We start from the raw sequence: 9,714 nt of genomic DNA on the forward strand, positions 1-9,714 counted from the left end.
TCATCACCTGCTGCGCCGCCTAATCGTCATGTGTTTCACATCATGTGTTGATTTTTCACTGTTCAGCGTCGGATTCTCTGTTTTTATGCCATAATTCACATCTAGTTCGTCGCTCCGTTTTGCCCGCTTCTCATGTTTCAGAATTTTACGCGATGTGCGCGGCGTTTTTTTTGTTTTTGTTTTTTTTAACTCCCTAAGGTGCAGGGCGGTCGGGAAACATCTTTGGTGAAAAGGCAGGCTGACATAAACCTTTTAAAACAACGGAAACAATTTCGGCATTCTGATTATTGAAATGTAAAAGTGCTGTGGTACCGTTGTTCAATCACACCCGTTTCATGTCTGACCACTTACAGCACCGTGTTAACGATATAAAATGAACGCTCTCTATCGTGGTATCACCCATGAGGATTTCTTTATTTAAATGGGTTCATTTTTCAGAGGGATACAAAGTGAAGGTATCGTGATTTTAGTAATTACATGTTTATAAGAGCGATTTTCTGTTGTCCTTCCATGGTAGCGGGCAGCTTTCAAACGAAAATAAAACACTTTTTAATATAAATTGCTGCTTTGACATGATCACAGAACTGCCTAAACATATGTAGCTACATAAATACCAGACAAAGTGAATCACAGCAGCGTCATCGGCCAGTTTAACGCTGAACTGATGCGGAGCGGAGCTGCGCCATGAAGCTACAAACACTGAATAGAAGAAGAGCTGCCATCAATACAGTTGCAGCTAAACATGGTTTAATGTTACACAATACAGTTTTACCAAGTTGCTCAAAGTCTAAACTGGTATTGTTGTGGATTTAAGGTGTAAAGTTTACCTTCGACCAAACGCCCCCCAAAGGCATCCCAGCGCCCCCCTTTTGTAAAAATGTCCGCCAGCGCCCCCTGCCGTCCTCTGAACGGGCGGTACCGCCCACGTTGAGATCCGCTAAATTAGACAATGAAGTGGAAACAAGTAAACAGAGAGATTCATTCAGGGAGAACAAGATGGAGACACAGCTAGTAGAAAAATAAACAGGTTTTAATGAAATATTCAGTTTCTGCAAGTTTTGAATACTTGATCTCAAAATGTCCACTCAGTTCAGCCGTTCACAGTAACACATTCACACACATTGGTATTAAACAACAACCATTCACAGACACACAACAACAATAAATAATAAAAACAGAGAACATTTCATTTGATCAAAATATAAAGTTATATGACGCTTTGAGATGAACGTTTAAGCTTAAGGATCAAACTTTGGGCATTTTGAAGAAATAACAATTATGACACTTTCAATAAGATGATCTGGAGAACAAAGATCATCAGAAACAAAGATTAATTCAGATAGATCAGTAGCTGATCTGAGATCGGTAATGGAGGTCAAAGGTTGATCACAGTCGCACTGATCAGCAGGTCAATAATTTTAAAGTGCCACCTTCTGGTCATAGACTGTAATTGCAGGTACTTAAAAAAATTTGATGAAAATATTAGCAATTTTCATTCTTTGTTAAATGATTATTTTCGTTTGTCTTTTTCTTCATGAACAAAATAATAAATATTATAATTAGAGAAATCAGAGCTGCTGCTGTGACTCCCACAGTGATTAAGAGGAGGATTATTCTTCCTCTCTCTGGTTCTGGAGTCAAAGTTGGTCTCTGAGTTCGGATCTGATCAGCAGCTGCTGGAGAGAAACCAGAAAAATATATTAATGAAAACTGAGATCCAGGAGGATTCATGATGAAGATGAAGATGTTGGTTCATCAACACAGGAATCAGGATTTGAACAAGCAGAGAAAAATATTTCTTCTCACCAGTAACGTTAAGTCGACATGTTGCAGAGTTGAGACCATCTGCAGTTTTCACTTCACATCGATACAGACCAGAGTCTTCAGTCCTCAGTCTGGACACATTGAGTCGGATTTGTCCTTCTCTGAGGACGTCTTTGTCAATCTGGACTCGTCCTGAAAACTGATCATCCTGAGAATCTGGAACCTCAACACCTTCATGGACCAGATACAGAAGCTGTCCTCCAGGGGGAGCTAGAAGTTCACAGTAGATAAACACAGAGGAAGGAGAGGAGTCGGGTCTGCAGGTGAAGGTCCACTCCAGAGTGATGTTCTGGTTCTCCTCGGCCTCATAGCTGCTCTGGGTCACATTCACTACAAATGTTGCTGCTGAGGAGACAGAGAGGGAAAGAGAGGAGCAGACACACTGAGAACTGGAACATGGGAGTCTTTCAGCTCCATCAAGAGAGCTTTCTGTCACAAAGACAAGATGGAGACTGACCACAGAGACATGAGCTGAGGATGAGGAGCAGCAGGGAGATCATCTTCATCCTGAGAGAGGAAGAGGAGGAGGAGAGGCAGCAGGACATCAGGAACAATGTCACTAACAATATGAGGTGCTGGCTCAACTTTCAGATCAGCTGTTCTGAATTCTCCATTAATCAGAAATCTGTGGTTACACTTACTAAAAGAAAACCGTGAGTCATTGTAATTCACTCCCACTTTGAGATTTGATTTCATAAACATATTAAAATACACAATTCGAAGAGCAAAAAGAAAACAAATATTTCTGAAGAAAAACTCATTAGAAAACGTAATTTATCGCAGTCTGATCATCAACTGCATTAAAATAGAAAATGTAAACAACCAGTTTGTTATTATTGATGTTGCCTTGTGTCTCATGTAAAAACATCCAGAGTTTGTGTATTTAGATTTGTAACATTTATACACGACTCATTTCATTTCCACTCAAGTTCTTGTTGAGTTACTTTGTATAACTAAAAGCCTCAACAGCTGAATGGATGTAACAACTACTTGTTACTTTTTTAGTTTCATTCAGTAAATTAAAGTATAATTTATTTAACTTCTTAGCAATAGCAATATATCTAAAGCAAATAGAGACTAACCTTCATCTGTGAATGTAAATCTCCTTGTAAGGCAAAGAACCGTGAAAAACATGACAGCGGCCATAGTGACACATGTCTTCAGGGGAGGATTAAAAACTGAGCCACAAGACTCCCTGTTTGATGCCCCTTGTTATACAATATGGGGGGTAGAGAGACTCTTACAGACTCTCTGTTATGGTCTTCCTAACGCCTCTCCCACACAGTCTTCGTCTTTTTTTCTTAGTTTTCATGTCGTGCCCCCTGAGAGGTCGCGGCCCACAGTTTGGGAACCACTGCCTTAGAACCACAGGTGTCAAACTCCAGTCCTCAAGGGCCGCTGTCCTCCAGTTTTTAGATGTGCCAGAGGTACAAAACGCTGGAATGAAATGGCTTAATTACCTCCTCCTAGTGTAGTTCGGTTCTCCAGAGCCTTAATGACCTGATTATTCTATTCAGGTGTGGTGCAGCAGAGGCACATCTAAAAGTTGCATCTAAAAGGCCCTTGAGGACTAGAGTTTGACACCCCATCCTAGATCATCCCTCTGTCTTGTGACTTCCTTTTTCAATAGTCATTTCATGGTAGGGACGCCATTACAACAGCAGCAACAGATGGCTTCATGCCCTTTACTAACACAAGGGAAGTAAAAATATGTGACACTTTGCGCACAGTTTAGTTGACTTTACTGCATTGTATATCGATGTGTGAATTAGAGAAATCTGGTAATAAGATGTTATTTACCATCAGATTTTATTCCTTATTTCTTTAATGTACTGGAACAGAGCAGGCTGATTAGAGACATGCTGTTTTTTTTTTTCTTCTTGCAAAAAATACCTGAAAATTTTATCCCAAATGTAAAAAACAACAAATTACAACTGGCAATAATTAATAACTATAACGCCGGATGTATTATTTAAATATTACAGAGGAAAAGCGGAGAACTCACCTCGCTTTGAGCTGAAGCTCCTGACGCAGATCTGAATCAACTTTCGGTTCTCATAGCTTAAAGCCGCACCTCACATTACCATGAGCGTCACCTGCTGAAAACACGACAGAAGCTAAACTCTGATTTGCATAAACTGTCTGCTCAAGCATAATTTATTTAAAAATTTAACAGCAAAGGTGCAAAATAACATTTAGCTTATTTTATAGTGTATATAGTGTTTATATATTAATTACAGGACATATTTGGAAAAGTTTGCATCCTCAAGTCATTCAAGATAAATGATTCTGCTTATGAACTAAAGTTAAAGTTTCTTTGCTATTGGATTAACAAATCTGTTGGAGTCAATCATTTAGTATATTATTGTACTCAGATGATATTGTAGTTATTGCTGAAAGTGAACCAGATCTTTAGAAACTGTAAAATATTACTTATGACTGGTATAACAAACTGAGGTTAAGGATAAATTGTGCTAAAACTGAAGTTATTCATTTCAGAAATGCAGTCATGCTTGGACAACATTTACATTTTGTTTTAGGCCCACTACTCTGTCTATTACAAAAACATATCAATATTTGGGATTTACTGACCATTTCGGATTTGAAGAAGGAATAAAAGTCCAATCGGACTCAGCTGGTAGAGCAGTAGGTTCAGTTATAAATAAAGTCATATATTGTTGTGACCTGGGATGAAGGGTGCAGGGTGAGTTGAATGGATCTTGTGTTTGCCTTGTATTAGATAATGAAGCCGGAGTCTGGAGTTACTGTCAACAACCTTACAGTGAAAAAGTTCAATGTAGAGCCCTGTGATATTTTTTAGGTGTTCAAAGAAATACTCCTAAATTTGCATTATATGGAGGTATGAGTTGGGATCTGTAAGGATTTGGTTTTTTTTTCTGTGTTTCATTTAGATTTGTGTTCCTGTGAGTCTCTGTGTCGTTTCCTGTTTGCTCCCTGATTGTGGGTGGAAAGGGGCAGGACATTACAAGATATTATATCTTCTACCTGCTCCTTTTCGAACAGAAAATATAACATTTGCATGTCACATGGGCAGAATAAGTTGTTTAACATTTTTATTTCTTACGTTTGTTTCATGCTATTTTATTTTGTTTTCTTTTTTCTTGATTGTCTTTTCTGTCTGTTTGAAATAAATAAATAAATAGTTTCCTGGTGTGTCTAGTTCCCCCTGTGTATTTAAACCCACCTGTTATCTTTTTTCGGATCCTTGTCACGTCATCATCCTCACTACATCCTGGGTCCTGCCTGCGTTCTCACTCACCTCCACTATCACACATCATGACAGGAACCCTGTGAAGTTAGAAATATTGCAGACATGATTCAGATTATAGAACAGGTTTATTAATATGCCAGCTCATAGATGAACAAAATACACTGCTCAAAAAAATAAAAGGAACACTTAAACAACACAATATAACTCCAAGTAAATCAAACTTCTGTGAAATCAAACTGTCCACTTAGGAAGCAACACTGATTGACAACAGGGACCCTCGTCGGGTCAATCAGTGTTGCTTCCTAGTTTGATTTCACAGAAGTTTGATTTACTTGGAGTTATATTGTGTTGTTTAAGTGTTCCCTTTATTTTTTTGAGCAGTGTATTTACACAAAAAGGGATGTTTCTGTTCAGTCCCAGAGGACGACTGTAGATATTCTCTGAGTGATTTGGGGAAACTAGGGAGTGAAGTCCACTTTTTGTTTTACTTTGTACTTGAGGTTGAGAAATTATTTACAAAAATACTTTATGTTAACGAATGGGGATAAAATATATATCCATTTAAGTATTTTTGATCAGTTAACACAGTTTATTTTTAAGGCCTGGCACCTTAGAAAGAGGATGCTTTGTTGTTTAAAGAATATTTATGTCTGCTTGTTTATTGTGTCTTATGAGCCCATGTGGGCTATGTGGGTGTATGACACATGAAATATAGACTACTACTACTAGAAAGTTTGGTACATCTTCTGTTTCATTTTTTTAGTGTGCAAAGTCAAAGTTTCTTCTTGTAAAAGCCGTAAATATATTAGGAAGCCAAGCTGATGGTTTATGTTTGAGGGTTTATGCAATAAGGCAGAGGGTTTTTATCTCAGGTGAGGCTTTGTGGTTTATTCACCAGTTGAAACACGTTGAGTGGGAGAGTTTTATCTTATGAACTATTGTTTAACATCCTTATCTACAGGACTGTTATTATTGCTCATATCTCTGAAGAGACACGACGATAGGATGAGGCTTTCTGAAAAACAGTTTCTGTAAAATGAAAGTAATTTTTACTGCAGCACCATGTGCTGTAGTATTCAGGTTTTTCTCTTTAAAGCAAAGCTAGTTTTCTTGACTTGTTTCATTCTGAATGCTCAAATAACAGAAACCACAAACTAAAGATGTTATGATGTTTATTCCAGTTTCTGCACCTGAACAACCAACTATTGTGATGTTTCACTGATACTTTAACATTTTAAAGCCAAAAGTTTATATACATGCAAAGTTCCTGAATGTGCAGTCAGTGCACATCGTTTCCAGAAATAACTGGAACTTGTTTTTCAGGTTTGATCATTCGCTCTCTCACCTCCCTGGACTCCAGCTGTGCCTCTTTTCACCCAGAAACAAACAAACACAGGAGGAGCATGAAAAAAATGGATGCATTGAGGCAGCATTTAGTTTTAATGGTTCTCACCAATAAACGCCCCAAGTGCAGCAGCTGCTGAAACTCTGGTTTGAAGACTAAAGTTATCACTAACTTATCAGTTTGTGTTTTAAAAACATGCACTTTGAATCATCCTGTACGTGAAACGTACAATAAAAATACATTTCCTTGCCTCTGAGGCTTTTTTTTACTGTATGATGGAGAAAAAAATGGAGATTAATTGTAACATATTTGAGTTTATTTACTTAGAAAAACATTGAGTTTAAAAGCAGAATATTAGTGTTTTTCTGTTCTGCCAGTATCTGCTATTCTGAAGCAAATTGAAATGAAATGTGATTGATTTAATCAATAAACAAGAAATACTGAAAATGTTCTAACTTTTCTTCTTGGAATCTCTTAAAGAAGATCTGATGGTTCTTCTTTCCCGTGGAGATGATCTGAAATCTGACTTCCTGTAATTCAAATATTGTTTAAAGTCAGTTTGATTAATAAAACATTTAATTCTCACCTTCTTAATTCATTTGTTGGATCCTCATTTGTGTGACAATGCAAAAATGAACTAAATTAACAATTTTGTTTTTGTTGCTACTCAGTTTCTGATAAAATAAAAATGGATGCTGTCAACACTAAAATTGTTTCCACATTTTTCGGTTTATTCAACCAACTGATATTATTTTTTTTTTTTACCAGAAGCAGAGAAAGCTACAGATTGTCTGTCTGAAACTAAATGTCAAAATGTATTATTGATGCATTAATCACTCTGTTAGATGATGTCCATGATGTTTTAATGTTGTAAATTAATCCTTAATTTCTTCTCAGGATTTTCATTCACTGTCAAATTGTTCAAATGTTGTCAAATATTCTGTTACAATCATTTTATCGATCTTAAGACTTGCTGATTAAATTAATGTTAATGGGAAATTAATTAGGAAATAAGTCAAAGAACTTCAACAATAAACCAACTTGGTCTCATTGAGCTGTAGAAAACTTACGGAACTCAGTTGATCCCTGACGTCTTTTTTCAGGTTTAGCTTTAAATGTGAAACTTGGAACCAGTCAGATTGTTGGTAACCTCTGAATGAAAATGTACTTAGAAACAACAAATAAACCAATTAGCAGAAGTTGAAGCCTGATTACACCGCCCCTGATTTGCAATTAACATTTATTGATGACAACGCTGTCATCTGTCATACTGAAGTAATATATGTTCATCATGATGGTGTTGAGTTTCCAGAGTCTCAGGATGATCAGTTTTCAGGACGAGTCCAGAGTGACAAAGACGTCCTCAGAGAAGGACGAATCAGACTCCATGTGTCCAGACTGAGGACTGAAGACTCTGGTCTGTATTTGTGTGACGTGAAAACTGAAGATGGATTCAACTCTGGAAGATGTCGACTCAAAGTTACTGGTGAGAAGAAAATATATAAATAATTTTCCTTTGATAAAATCCTGATTACTGTGTTGATGAACCCACATCTCCATCTTCTACATGAATCCTCAGTTTTCATCAGTAAATATTTCTGATTTCTCTCCATCATCTGTTGATCAGCTTCAAACTCAGAGACCAACTTTGACTCCAGAACCAGAGAGACGGATAAAGTTCACAGCAGCAGCTGGGATCATTTTATTTATTATAATTTCAGTGTTAATAGTTTTTTATAAGAGAAGAAAATTTTCTATTATCTAAACAGATTTTCAGCGTTTCAGAGAAACAAATGAACTATGAAAGGACTTTTATACAAATGCCTTCATTTTCAGTTTTAAAGAAATAAAAGACTTTAAAACCTTTTAAATCTGATCTTGGTGCAAGAAAATGTTTTTAAATGTATGAAATCTTGTATATTTGTCACTACTGTTGTGTTTATGTCTAATAAGTAACTCCACAGTGATTTCATTGTAAATAAATCTACTGTCTCATCAGATGTTCATGTTTAATTCCAGTTTTATTAAATTTAGTTTTTTCCTCCTGATCTCCCATCAGCTGCTGTTTTTGTTGCTCCATTAAATCTTCATCCAGCTGTTTCACCTCAGTGAGGATCAAACCTCATGAACATCCAGATGTTAACAAACTCAACTTTAGCAGAAATCATTTCATCCAGATGGAAAACATCAAAGTCAAAGAGGAGAGTTAAGTTACATTTTATTACTGCTGAATATTATTGATACATTTTCTTATATTTCTTCAGTTCATATTATGAATAAAATCCATCCATCCATTTTCTTGACACCCTTGTCCCTTAGTGGGTTCAGGAAGTGCTGGTTCCTCTCCAGCTAACGTACAGGGCGAGAGGCGGGGTCACCCTGGACAGGTCGCCAGTCTGTCGCAGGGCAACACAGAGACACGCAGGACACACAACCATGCACACACACACTCACACCTAGGGGCAATTTGGAGAGACCAATTAACCTGACAGTCATGTTTTTGGACTGTGGGAGGAAACCGGAGTACCTGGAGAAAACCCACCATGCACAGGGAGAACATGCAAACTCCATGCAGAAAGACCGGGAATCGAACCGTCGTGCTGCAAGGCATCAGCTCTACCAACTGCGCCACTGTGCAGCCCATGAATAAAATCTGAAAGCTAAAATGTTTCTATTTGTTCATAGCAAACATTTTGCATAATTAACTACCAGCCACCAATGTTCATTATTTGTCCAGTTTTCCTCTAACAATCCATAAATAACAATTTCTTGTGATAATAAATAATTTAACTAACAGGACAATAATTTTCTCTCTCTGGGTAAATTAACGTCTCCAAAACAAACTGTTCAGTTTCATCTCATTAATATCTTAGACATTGTGGATCATCATATAGATTCTCATGTTTTTGTTGTGACAAAATTAGATTCAGCCAAACTCAAGTAAACAAACTTTTATCTATATTATATTTTTAAGATCCACTTGTCAAATGATTTGTATAGTTTTTCCTTAGAAAAATAATTAACATTATAATTGGAACCATCAGAGCTCCTATTGATCCCAGAGTGATGATGTTGGTCCTCGTTTCTCGTCTCTCTGGTTCTGGAGTCAAAGTTGGTCTCTGAGTTTTGATCTGATCAGCAGCTGCTGGAGAGAAATCAGAAATATTTATTAATATTTGATGAAAACTGAGATCCAGGAGGATTCATGATGAAGATGAAGATGTTGGTTCATCAACACAGATCTTAAGAATTTAACGATTAAGTAAATCACGGTAACAGACATGCAGCATAAATTCTTGCAAACTCAACAAAA

General features: G+C 36.9%; 1 protein-coding gene across 3 annotated transcripts in view; it reads left to right on the forward strand.

The window, feature by feature from the left end:
• The window catches only part of LOC145548594 (uncharacterized), an 80,195-nt gene that overhangs the window by 65,451 nt on the left and 5,030 nt on the right, over nucleotides 1–9,714 (forward strand). The window lies entirely within an intron of this gene.

The sequence above is a fragment of the Poecilia reticulata genome, chromosome 18 (assembly GCF_904066995.2).
Source record: "Poecilia reticulata chromosome 18, P_reticulata-male-v2, whole genome shotgun sequence".
Lineage (NCBI taxonomy): Eukaryota > Metazoa > Chordata > Actinopteri > Cyprinodontiformes > Poeciliidae > Poecilia > Poecilia reticulata.